At 39.8% G+C, this 13,763-nt stretch overlaps 1 protein-coding gene across 3 annotated transcripts in view; it reads left to right on the forward strand.

The window, feature by feature from the left end:
- The first annotated feature begins 208 nt into the window (after positions 1 to 208).
- SERTM1 (serine rich and transmembrane domain containing 1) overlaps positions 209 to 13,763 on the forward strand; it is a 215,964-nt gene continuing 202,409 nt past the window's right edge. For 2 of the 3 annotated variants that reach the window (XM_044073303.1, XM_044073304.1), the window contains exon 1: positions 209 to 790. The gene's annotated coding sequence lies outside the window, so the exon portion shown is untranslated. The remainder of the gene's footprint in view (positions 791 to 13,763) is intronic. The other variant, XM_044073305.1, reaches the window with a different exon arrangement.

The following is a 13,763-nucleotide window of genomic DNA, read 5'->3' on the forward strand; positions in this document are numbered from 1 at the left end:
TACAGCAAGGCTTTAAAAAGGAATTAAAAAAAACAGAAGAAAAGACATCACTTATTCAGACAGATTTAAATGTTTCTTTTTAATTTACTTTAAGTTGATAGATAAAAGACAGATACCTTAATAGCACCGCAGAGAAATAAAAATATGTGGTTAACATTCTCTGATAACGGGTTGATAAAATCAAGGATACCTTCTCTTAAAGTTGTGTTCTGGTTTCAAGACAACGTCTGCTGCCGGACTTCTTAACGACATTAAGTCGTGTACCTTTTCTGTGGACTCTGCATGACCTCCTTTTTACCCTCATGGGGCTTCGCCAACTGGTGCAGGATTCTTCTCACATCACTAAAATGTGTGCTGATGAGCCTCGAAGCATTCCCTAGGTGTGTTGGGGGGCTCTTATAATGGACTGGCTTCCCGTCCAAGATTAGTTCTCTGCCTTAAGCCCCTATTTGCCAGGTCAACCACTGACTCCTAATAACATAAAACATCTACTGGGAAAAGAGTAGTTTTTTCCGGTTTTAATTTTAGGAGGTCAGTAAGGGGCAAGAAGTCTTGTGCATGCTAACGTCGTTCAGTTGGTGTAATCTGGATTTATTACAGCCTGCCTGCGGCAGCGATCAGAAGTGCAGTTGATGGGTTTGCTAATGCTGCCTTCCTGATTTATAAGGCATGCACTGATATTTTTTTCGGTCACTTGGCGGATTGAAAAGAAAGCTGCATAGACGCATTTGGAACATTGATTGGAATTTACCAGTTGCAGGGTCGATTTGTGCTGTCGTAGGTACACTGTGTATGTGCACAGTTTTTGCATCTTTTACCTACTGTATGCTGTAGGGCTAGCAGGATCTGCTGTGCGTACTTGTCTGATCTGGATTACTTTATTTGCTAATTTTTGTGCACTCGGCACTGCCTTGGCTGGTACTTTACTTACTAGACTTTTGGACAGTTCTGGATTAATAGGCTATCTTAGTTCCTGCATCATATCTTTTAATGGGACTCTGATAAGCTGGTTTGATGGCTACTCTGCTATGAGGACCACAAACACCCTATCCAACCATTTGATACATGGATTACCATCCCTGCTTTTACCCCAGCCTTTACCGTCTTTGTAAAATTACCAGCCTTGGGACAAATTGACTGTTAACTTGCGTTTTTCATGGTAGGAGGAGGATTTTCAGAGTTTTTCTTCTGTTCATCCCTAGTTTTACGAGGACTACAAGTTAAGTTCCTTTTATAGCTATTTGAAAGATAATCGTGAATTAATACTAATTATCGGTTCAATTTACCGATGCTTGCCATTTTGTGCAAACCTACTAGAAATGATTCTAATCTTAGCGGAAACAGTTATTGGTATAAGCTTGTTTCTATTTCCCCTTAGCAGGTGTCATCTGAAGCATTGATACTCTGCATTTTATTGTTCTGAGTAACTTTGGTATTTATTCTAGCATAGCTGACTGCTTCACACAGATATGTAACCCAGCCAATCATATCATGTCATATTATATTTATCAGTCTGTTGTATCATTATGTTATCACTAACACTCTGTAGGTTTCCTTACACAGTACAACGTTTATTAGCAGTTCTTACCTCTGTTAAATTTAATTCTTCACTAATAGTTTGCATTTTCCTTATTTTGAGCATGCTATTTGTGTTTCAGTTACTCTACTTGACTAGCTCAAAAACAAATCACAGGGGGGGAGAGATTTGTCAAGCACTGACTACCAGTCCTCTGCAAAAAAAAACGTCCTCTCTACATCAAGCAATGTGACACACTATCTCCCTTCAAGAAGAAATCAGTTGGAAGGGTATTCATAAATTCACCTCCAGAATGACTAGCCTTTTGCTCCTTGAAAAAGGAAGTAAGGTCTATAAGTTGGTACAGGCAAAGTCTGAAATGACACATTGGCCAGTTGATTGTAATTTATATGATTGCTATAATTTATGCAGCATTCTGTTTTTTTGTTTTTTTACCTGACATCATCATTTAATTTTACAACTATTTATTTCTGGTTAGGTATTTGCTGCAAGGGCAGGGTTCCAGCCTGTGACACTAGTGATCTGAGATGAACTAATGGTTTGGGATGCTGGATGGCTCATGGGGAGAGGGTACGCTTCAGCAGACCTCACATAATTCAGGGTTTTCTTTTTCTCAGCATTATGCTGTTTTCTAGAAGATGCAGGGAATCAGCATTGAAAACCACGTGTGCCCACTGAGGGGAGGGGAGACAGTAAAGTGCCATGGCAGGACACTTGTGTATATATGTTTATGTCTTTGTATGCATTTACCTCTGAGGAACTGTAGAGCATATAAAAATCTGTAATATCAAAACTAGATGATGCTAGGTCAGGATGCTTTCCATTCTCTCCCCAAAAACTGAATAATTTGCTCCACAGGTTGTATCCCCAGGTTGGCTGCTGCAGTCCAGGGAACAAGCCAGTCAGACCAAATAGGGTTGAAGGTGAGGCACTAACTATTACCAATTATCATGTAGGGGAGGGGACAAAATAAAAAAAAAAAAGAAATACTAGTTCTGGAATCTTTGTGAATACAAATTATTTGGTGCATTATGATGAACAATTATTGTAACGGATTTCATTTTTAAATTCTCCTCTATTTTATCTCTTCCTGGAATACCTTTTGGCACATCCTTTTTGTGCTATTGATTAGGGATCCATAGGGGTGGAAAAGGAGCAATCACAGTTAGTTTTGTGGAGGCTTGTCATAATTTATGGCTGCATATTCCTTTTGGAATAACTCATCAGTACCCTGGCCTGAAATATCTCTCATTTAATTTTCAGATAGGGCTACCCAGTGTCTTAGAGGGTGATCCAGGAAGTCTTAAAACTACCAAAGACCAAATGGTGAGAGCCATGCTCTTTAGGCTCTCTAAAAGGCACCATTTGTAATGTGAAATCTGTATGCAGCAGTTCTGGTAAAATGTCACATTTGCAGTGATTTTGTTTTCTCCCTGTAGCTGATCATCATGAAATAGCATCAGGGAATCCCTGTGCCCTTCCTCATTTACTGGATCTACTGACATCTTCTAACCCCCCCCCCCCCCGAGGGCCGCCAAAGACATCAGGGTGTCCTGGCTCCCCATCATGCTGCTTTTACCAGAGGGACATCTATATTTTTTACATCCTGCCATTGTTCCCTTCCTCCCACATTTATCTTGATATGTCTAAGGGCTTTAACTCTCTGTGAGCCACAGTTCATTGTAGGGGTTGCCTACACAAATGCCCTGCCACGTCAGGTGAGCATGCCCATCACTCCGTGTCAGTGCCTCACATGTCAATGCTGTGAATCAAACCTGGGTCATGTGGCTGTAGTCAAGGTATGCATTGGCTTGATTTGCTGTGAAATATTGACCTTATATTTGTAAAATGAGACTTGGATGCGTGAACACTTCAACTGTCATCTTCCTGTGTGTGAGTTGAAGCAGAAGCCTCCATTACTACGTTCCACAGATTAGGTAGGACAGGATTAGACAGGGGTAGTTTATTGGTTTAACATCTTTTCTCAAAGTGGTATCATTTTTCTTTGTACTAGTTAAGTTATTCCCACAGCAGTTCACAACTTTCTCATACTATTTAATCATGGAATATTTCAGCATATAATAGTTGTCGACTCTTACAAAAATTATTTTCAGTTATACAATTATTTGAGTTTGCCCAGGTTACTTGCATGGAAACTCTCACTAAAAGACATTCACTGAGTATGACCTCTCATGTGGTTGCAGTCATCTCTAACTTGGTTATAAAAATGGTGTCATAGTGTGAGCAATACCCAGTTTACTTCAGGCTGGGATTTTCCTGGTACTTCAACTGATTCTAAGATGGAATCCTAAGAAATGTAACTTGCGGTGATCCTATTCCTGTGTTTGAGCTCAGTGTTGAGGGTTCTAATAATTTACTCCTGTCCTATAGTAAGAATGTTAATGTTGTTGTTAACCATTTTGCTTCACACTGTGTGCACCATGTCTCTGCTGGGACATGTGAACCCTGATATGATTTTATTTTATTTATTTATTTTACATTTGTTGACCGGGATGTTCCGACTGGATACATGTCCATTTTCAGTGGAGGCCCGGGGAGAAAAGCTCCAAACATACAGACAAAAACATACATGCATGCATGCTAAGGGTATTACAAAGTCAGAAAGGTTTGGCATTCAAGAGGAATGCACAATTTTAACAGGGGAGAAAAGCTCCACTTGTGCAGATAAAAACATGCACACATGCCAAGCAAATATTACAAGTAAGTAAGTTGTGTCCCACTAGAGGGATCCACAATTTTAACAGTGTGTAGTAGAATATAAAAATATTAAACAGGTGGATTACAGCAACAATTATTTACAAAATAATGTACAGAACAAGAATGACACTGCAAGCATTTGTGAGCAAGAAGCTAGTACAGTACTGTTAAGTTAGGGAGTTGTTATCTGGATTAATCGGGGTTGGTACATGGACAGAGCCAGTGCCTTTTATAATACTGTTTAAGGCCAAGAGGCTTAGAGAGGGTTCCAGGGTAATGTCTGCTGGAAGTAAGTTCCAAGCTTTGCCAACAGATGGCAAACAGGGAGTCTCCAGCTGAGTTATTAGCTTTGTGTGTTTGGGCTAACAGCTTGTTGGATGAGTGTAATGGTCTGGAGTTGCTGTATGGTTTTATGATATTTTTAAGTGCGGGGGTGTTTTCGGGTTGGTTGGGAATATTATTTGCTACTATTAGCTCATTGAACTGAAGTAACCTTGGCAGTTCTAGCCACCCTAGGAGATTAAGGTTATGGCAGTGATGTGTCCTATATGTTGATCCGGTGGCGAATCTGGCAATATGGTGGTAACAGTGACAGAGTTTGGTGAGCTCTGATTTGTTTAGGTTACAGAATATAGGGGAAGCATATAGAAGGGTAGAGAAAATATGAGAGCGGGCGATTGCGATTCTAGCGATTGGGGTTAGAAAAGGTTTATTTCTATATAATCAGCCGAGCTTCTTATTGACAGTTTTGATAGTTTTGTTGATGTGCAGGTCGAATTTGAGATTATTATCAACTATAACCCCTAAGAGCTTACTATGATTATCTAGGGAAATAGAGGTACCGTTGTTTGATGTTATAGTAAAGGAAATTGGGGTGGACCTACATGTGGGGGTAAAGAGCAGCAGTTTAGTCTTGTTAGGATTCAACAGAAGATGGTAATTAGAGAGCCAGTTTTCATCTGTGTTAAATGTATTCTGGGTTAAGGTTTGCAGGGCTGTTGGGGAGGAGGCTGTGCAAATCAGAGTGGAATCGTCTGTTGCTTCTGGGATGGCAGTGTGTAGGTCACTGATAAAGATAGAAAAGAGTAGAGGACCTAAAATAGAGCCCTGAGGAACTCCAAGGGTGAGAGGTAACAGGGTGGATAGTTTGCCCTGCCATAATACTGCTTGTTGTCTACCACTCAGATAGGATTGGAACCACTGTATAGTATGGCTGTCCAGGGAAATAGATTTCAGAGAGTGGATGACTAATTTATGGTTGACCATATCAAAGGCCTTTGAGAGGTCTAGGAAGAGGGCTGATGATAGCATTGTATAATTTCTGTTTTGATAGATGGCATTGGTGAAGGAAAGGAGGGCGGAGGTGGTGCTATGATGTGGCCTAAAGCCATGCTGAGAGACAGCCAGCATTTGGTTCTGAATAAGATGGTGCATAATTTGTTTGGGGATGCACTTTTCCATTATTTTGGCCAGTGGTGAAAGAATGGCGATAGGTCTATAATTAGATAATTCTGTAGAACTCCCCAATGAGAATTCCATAATATCTGGACAGAAGGAAGAAGACTGCAACACTGATGAAGATAGACTTTTCTGCTTTGTCAATAAACCTCTGTCAGTGATACATTAAAAGTACATATGTAAGATGCTGTTGATAGGAACCTCCAGATGATCCAGTTTTATGTTTTTGTGATTCAGATCCAAGTACCTTAAATATAACAACGCAGACTGGTTCTACTTCTTCATACAATGGCTTCAGAGAAATCAGGTGATCCTAATTGAAAGGAAACTAAGCTTTTGCGATTCAGAAATTCAGACATAGAAAGCCATAACAGCAATTCTAAATTCCCAATGCATACAACCACAGAAACATTAATGTACCATCCTCCTGGAAATATGTTGGACTATATATTCATCAGAGACTTTGACTTAAAGAACATATAAAGTTTATTGTCAAGCAAATTGTAATTCATGCATGCCACAAAATTAGGAATTATACAATGCCTACTCTAAAAACGTGCACGCTGATTGGCCAGCCCAACCAGCGTGCCTGTTGTAAATCCCTCAATATACTAACGGAAAAAGGTCCGGTCGCCCGGACTTTTTCCGTTAGTATAAATCACTGTCTCGCTATGTTAAAAGAGTTTAACATAGCGACACAGATTTAAAAAAAGCAACGGAGATCTCCGTTGCTTTTTTTAAAGCTGTCTCGCTATGTTAAACTCCTTTAACATAGCGACATATGTAAAAGCAACGGAGATCTTGCGATCTCCGTTGCTTTAAACCTGTCCCGTTATGTTAAATGAGTTTAACATAGCGAGACAGCTTTAAAATAAGCAACGGAGATCTCCGTTGCTTATTTTAAAGCTGTCTCGGTATGTTAAACCCATTTAACATAGCGAGACAGTAAAGCAATGGAGAACTTGCGTTCTCCGTTGCTTTGCCCACAACTCTGATGTACTGCGAGGCATGCGCAGTACATCAGAACTGCTGCAGAACAGCAGACAGCTGCGGAAGGGCAGCAAAGAGGCATTATACAATGCCATTATTTAAGAAAAGTAATTATTTCTTTTCTTAAATAATGGCATTAATATAATAACCACTTCTGGGTGTGGGTAATGCTGGATTTACCCACGGTTGTCTTTGTTTGGTCCTCGGGCTTCCCTCGGGACCAAACCACGCCAACCGTGGGTAAATCCAGCATTACCCACACCCAGGCGTGGGTTATTGCTATAATATCTCACTCCACACGTTGAAGAAAACTGTGGCATGATCGATTCTTAAGTCCAAGCTAATATACAGCTCCACTGTATTTGTAAAAGTGCTGAAGAATGTCTCTGCAAAGCCAAAGAAGGCTTACAACAGGCCTTTGAACTCCTTGGAATTTGCTGCATATGTGAACATATCACTCAACCTTCCATTTCCAAAATATGCAAAACTGGCTGTCATAATGTGGAACAAATGGGCAAAATTTGGAATGCTTACTAACAGCTTACGAACAACTCCAACTAGGAAGCTCAGAGGATGGTTAAATGTGTTACCTTATACTTCTAAAACATTATTTTGATTAATTAGTATGATTCAGTGTTATTTTCCATGAATATCAGTTAAAAACATTCTTAATACTGAATGTTCAGTTGAGAACACAGAGGAACATGGACATTTTTAGAGTCAAAATGAGGAAGGTTTATTATAAAGAGGTGCACTTAAGAGGTATATACGTGAGCCTCTCTGCAAATGACTGAGATGTAGAGAGAGCTCTTAGTTGCAGGGACCTGAAAGTACTTTCCTGTTGCTATCAATGCTTATTTGTATACAGATTTGTCCACAGGCTACAGCATCTATATCTCGGTTAATTGCTATATTGCTATTACCCTTCTATGCACAAACGCTCCTCTACTCAATGCCTCTTCAAAGTGCTTAGGGTAACCTTAAAAGCAGCAAACTGAAGTCTTAGCTTTCACATCCCTGAGATCTAGAATAATTTCCCTGTAGAAGTAAGAACAGTCAATGCTCTGAGTCATTTTAAAACATCTTTAAAGAAACACATTTTGCCCAAAATGCACAGTATTTATTTATTGACATTTGTTTATCATGAAAGTCTGACTGAGTGTAAGTGCACATTTCCAGAAGAGGTCCGGGGAGAAAAGCTACAAGGTACCCTATTTAATGTAATCAACATTTATAATAACAGATTTTATAATGCCATTTCAGTAAATACATGCCATAATAGTATAATAAAATGTGTATTGATATTCACAAGCATTAAATTTACAAGCCTTGTGCTGATACTTTACTGGTTGAAGACTGGTGTATAAGATAGGCAGGAGTAATTTAAGAATTTCAATAGAATGAGGTATTAGAGGAGATAAGCAAGTCTGAGTGTTAACAGAGTAGTGGTGGAATAGTAATTTGAATGTGTTAATTAGTAGTAGGTTTAGCAGTTTAAGAAACGGAGGTTAAGTGCTTTAAAAGGAGGTATAAGAAAGGTGATGAAAGGTGTTATAGAGCTATGTCCCAGATGAGGAACAGGGAGAAAGCTAGGGGGCAGACAGGAAGCCTTTTAGTAATGGTTTGAAAAGTTGAAGGTGTGTGATAGGCCTCAGTGGTATAGGAATTTTATTCCAAGTTCTAGCTACAGCATTGGAACAAAAACTGACCCCAGCAGCCCTTTGTGCCACAGTTTGTGGATGGTAAGTAATTGTTTATCATTTGGCTGAAGGGGACAATTTGGAGAACAGTATTGGAGTAGGAGTCTAATTGCTGGACAGGCAGATAGGGTATGTATAATGGTATGGGTTAAAGTGAGCTGAATATAAGATAGGTGGTGAGGAAGCTTGAATCAGTTAAGTGTTTTTAGTGCTAAACAGTGATGGGTGTGGTAAGGTTTGTTGCAAAAGAATTTGACAACTTTGTTATATCACTTTTCATGTTTAGAACTGGGCCTTATAATTTGGCTGTGATAGAGACTCCATACAGAAGAGGCAATAAGAGGTAAGTGGTAGGTAGAGTTACCTTGGCAAAGTCTGGAAGGAATTTACTCTATGTAGGGTGCACATTTTTTGATGGGTTTTCTTGATGCTGTTATGGATATGTATATCACATTTCAGACTGTCATTGATTGCCATGCCAAGTAGTTTTGTATGTGGGGTAACTTCGATCATGATGTTATTTAAGGAAAAAAAGTTGTTTTTTCTTGGAAATGGGATTTTGGAAAAAAGGAGAAGTAATTTAGTTTTTTTGGGGAATTAATAGCAGGTGATTATCCCATAGTCAACTTTTAAATGCTTGTTGAGTAAGTCTCTGAAGATGTATTAGGTTGTCGGAAATGCATATTAGAGTAGAATCATCAATGTCGACTAAGAACACAACAGTAAGGAGGAAGATGCCCCAAGGAAAAGTCACCAATAAAACAAAAAAGCACCAAGAAGTGCACAGAAGACCAGGAACAAATGGATGTTTAGCGTATAAAATACTTTATTGTTCAAAATATTATTGCCTTAACGAATCTTTGCATTTTCATCCCTTACAACCACGACTTCATCAGATAACAAATACCCCTCACAATCACATGTATATATCCTACTATACTCAATCAATAAAACAAAATATAAACTACACATAACAAGGTGAGCACCCTAAAAATCAAAACACTTATTAGAATAAAAAGGCTTTTTATTGATAAAAAATTTAGTTTAAAAACAAATAGCACATTGCCAGAGTAGTAAGCTACTGCCATCTAGTGGTGGAAACTCAATATAGTAACAAATATGTTCAACCTGGTAATAGAAATGCATTTATCCAAAGCATGAATAGTATGTGTAAAAAAAAAATACACACACATATATATATATATATATATATATATATATATATTTATATATATATATATATATATATTACATATGGATCTACCTCACTTGACCTAAAACTCATTTGACTGACACCTAATTGACCTAAATTTCATTTGAATGATTCCCATTTCACTGACAGCTTACAATGTTGAATTTCAACATACTAAGCACACTTTGAACACCAATAACTAACCCTTTCCAGAACATGAAAATGACTTACCCTCTTAACAGAAACGGGAAAATGTACAACCAAACTAGGTGGGGGCTGCACCCCCCCACACCCCCCTAATTATATATACTAACTCCAGGATTGCACTACAGTGAGGAAAAGGGCATATACCTTTAACTTGCCTTACAGTACTCTACATGCTGCCACTACTGCTGAGAACACACAAAACATCCGCCAAATGACTTTAGATACTTCCTATAAAAATGTAACGAGACAACCTCACATTTATAAACACTACAACACTTCTTTCTACATGACTATCGGAATTCTAACAGTCAGCACTGTAAGTTACAGTAATTCTTTTTATCACAAGCAAGTCACAGATGAAGGAAAACCCACAACAAGTCTATGTCTTAAATATCAGTGAAATGGGAGTACATCAAATGAATTGTCAGTCAAATGAAATTTAGGTCAATTGGGTGTCAGTCAAATGAGTTTTAGATCAAGTGAAGTAGACCCATAAATATATATATATATATATATATATATATATATATATATATATATATATATATATACATATATATATATATAATTGGAAGCCAAACTAACTAAATCATTTCTATTTTTGTGAAAAAATATATGTATAAAAAAATACTTTTAAAATCAACATAAGTACTGGAATCTACGACAATCAATTAATAATAGTTAAGATAGTTAAAATAATAATTGTGACTATAATCTCGCAGGTCTTAGTTTCAAAACAAGGGCCAGAGAAACCTGTTCATGTAGCCCTGGGGCTCTGTTGGTTTTCAAGACCAACTGCCAGTATACTTCCCTGTATTTAATTCTTTGTTCCCATGACCCCCCCCGATCCTGAGATATTTCTTTCAAAACAAAAAAATATATATATAAATGGCTCTTGGGCAGTTTACGGTGTGCTTATAAGGTGCATTCCTTTCATCTTTATTCTGCACATCATACACATGCTCGTATATTCTTTTCCTCAACTTACGGATAGTTTTCTCTATATAAAATGCATCACAACCTGTACATAGTACTAAATAAGCCACCCCAATACTGTTGCAATTTGAATATGTATTGGCCTCTGGCCTGAACAAAACAAAGTCTCTGTTCATAATATATGAACATTGCACACGTGTGGCCTGAACAAAACAAAGTCCCTATTCATAATATATGAACTTTGCGCACGTGTCCCACATTTGTAAGTACCAACTTTCCTTAACCTTTTCTTCCTACCAGGATTCTGCTCAACAGGCTCCTTAATATTTTTACCTTTTTATATACAAATCTAAGCGGATCCTCAAACATTTTTTCCAGGTAAGAAAAGACAGCAAATTTGTTCCAGTTATTATAGGTTCATAGGTTCATAGGTTCGTACTAGGCTATCTGCCCTAGGGCATTTATAAGCCTAGCCAGAGTGTGTGTGGCTTTCACCACCCCTTAGGATGAGAATACTACACCCTTTTAGGGTTTAGTTTACTGTGCCTCTGTCTAGTAGTGACACAGAGATGACCCCCGGGGTAAACCTATGATCTCCCATCCACTCGTCGAGATATCTCTTGAATAGAGTCAGTGAGGGGCTCTGCCTAACATGGACTGGGATTCTGTTCCAGAGTGTAGGGAGCCTCTGGGTTATGAATCTGTCCCTCCAGCACGTCCTATTTATTTCTGTGTTGAGGTTTAAGTCTCTTGTTCTCGTGGCTCTGATGGATTTGGATTTTCTGAGGTGGAGCATGTCCATTAATTCTGGATTGGCCATGGCCTTGTACGTCAGGCACAGATCACCTCTGAGTAGGCGGTATGCGACTGAATAGAGCTGGAGTTTTTTCAGTCGGGCAGCATATGACATATGTTTAAGACCCTTTATCCTCTTGGTGAAGAACTTTTGGGGTCTTTCCAACTGCTGCAGGTGTCGGGTGAGATACATCCCAAATGGGGCATTGTACTCAATCATTGGCCTGATAAGAGAAGAGTACAGGGGGACAATGACCTCTCTTGATCTAGATGTGAAACCCTTCATGATAAGGTGGGCAATATAGAAGGTCTTCCTAACCACTTTGGCAATGTGAGTGTCAAATGAGAGGTTACTGTCAACCTGGGTCCCTAGGTCCCTGATTACCTCTTCCGTATTTAATGGATTACCACCTATGTGGTAATTTGTCGGTACCTTGTTTTTCCCAAAGGGTATGACTATACATTTTTTGGCGTTCAGCTTAAGGCCATGGCTCTGGCACCAATTATCCATTTCTATGAGGCCTCTCTGAAGGATGTTTGTGTCTGCTGGAGTATCAATTATGGCGCCCAGTTTGCAGTCATCTGCGAACTTTGTCAGCCACAATCCTCCTATGTTTGCCTGTACCTCGGAAAAATAAATGCCGAACAAGAGGGGTCCCAGGACTGAGCCTTGTGGGACACCGCTTGTGACTGGCTTAGAGTCTGACATAGCTCCAGCAACTCTGACCCTGTGGGTTCTGTCCTTGAGCCAGTTTGCAACCCATCTTGTGACATATGGGTTTACATTTAAGCTGGTGAGTTTGTCTATGATGCCCAAGTGGGGTATTGTGTCAAAGGCTTTTGCAAGGTCAAGGTAGGCTGTGTGAACTGCCTTACCCTCATCAATGGCCTTAGTGACTGTTTCAAAAAAGTCGACCAAGTTCAAAAGGCAGGATCTGCCCTTGACAAAGCCAAATTGGGTAGGATCCAATGTCTGTAGGTCCCCAATGTCTTTGTTTATGAGTTCCATAATGATCCTTTCCATAGCTTTGCAGACCAGGCTCGTCAAGCTTATGGGGCGGTAATTTCCAGGGTCCATAGAAGCACCGCCCTTGTGAAGTGGGACCACTGTTGCCGTACACCACTCTTTGGGTACGTATCCTGTAGTAAGGCTAAGATTAAACAGCAGCCTTACGTGTGGGTTTAGTTCCTCTTGGAGTTCATGTAGCACACAGCCCGGGACACCATCCGGTCCCATTGATGCTGTGTTTTTAGCTTTAGAGAGGGCGGCTCTCACCTGGGCATCTGAGATGTTAGGGAGGCTACACTCTGCTGGGATAGTTATTTCTCCTTTTGGGGAGAGGGGGAGGAGAAATTTGCACTGAACCTGTCTGCCAGAATGTTGGCAATGTCAGTGGGTTCAGTGTATTTTGTGTCATTTTGGACTAACTCTGAGCATATCTGGGAGTTTCCACCCAGGTTTCTAACATAGCTAAAGAAGGCCTTGTGATTGTCTTTTGTGTCTTTTGTGATTTTTCTCTCAAAGTTGGCCTTGGATGATTTTATGAGTGATCGTAGTTTTTTGCTAGTACTGATCAGAGATGCCTTCCCTTTTAGGGATTTTGCTCTGTCATGTAGTAGCTTCCTCCTCCTGTTGTAAAGTTTGTTTATGGCTGGGGTCCACCAGACCAGGCGCCTGCCTTTGTGGGAATGGGTCTTGGTTTTATTTGGGATTGCATGATCCATGCATTCTTGAAGGTGCCCATAGAAGGCATTTGCAAAGAATTCAGCAGTGTGGGTTGTGGTTTCCACTGGCCCAGGGGCCTTGAAGGATACCACTTCAGTCTTAAGAAGTGTGAAGTTTGCTTTTGAGAAGTTCTTCACTGTGGTCTTTTGTGCAGGGGGTGGGGGCGGGATGTGGATTTCCAGTGAGATTAATTTATGGTCTGATCTTACCAAAGAGGGATATACTTCCGGTGTGGAGCATTTTGTCCCCATGTTTGTGATGATCAGGTCTAGTATATTGTCACCTCTTGTGGGAATGGTGACTAGTTGTTCCATTGCATTTGAGTTTATGAATTCTAGGAACCTTTGAGCTAGGGTGTTGGGGCTCGAGTAATGTTCCCAGTCTATGTTTGGGTAGTTGAAGTCTCCCAAAATGATGGTATTTGGAGAGACATTCATACTCTCCAGTGTCTTCAGGAAGGCTGTGTGGGGTTCCTGAGTTTGAGAGGGTGGTCTGTAGCATGCT

Source organism: Protopterus annectens, chromosome 5.part1 (genome assembly GCF_019279795.1).
Source record: "Protopterus annectens isolate FY-2018-M chromosome 5.part1, PAN1.0, whole genome shotgun sequence".
Taxonomy (NCBI): Eukaryota; Metazoa; Chordata; order Ceratodontiformes; family Protopteridae; genus Protopterus; species Protopterus annectens.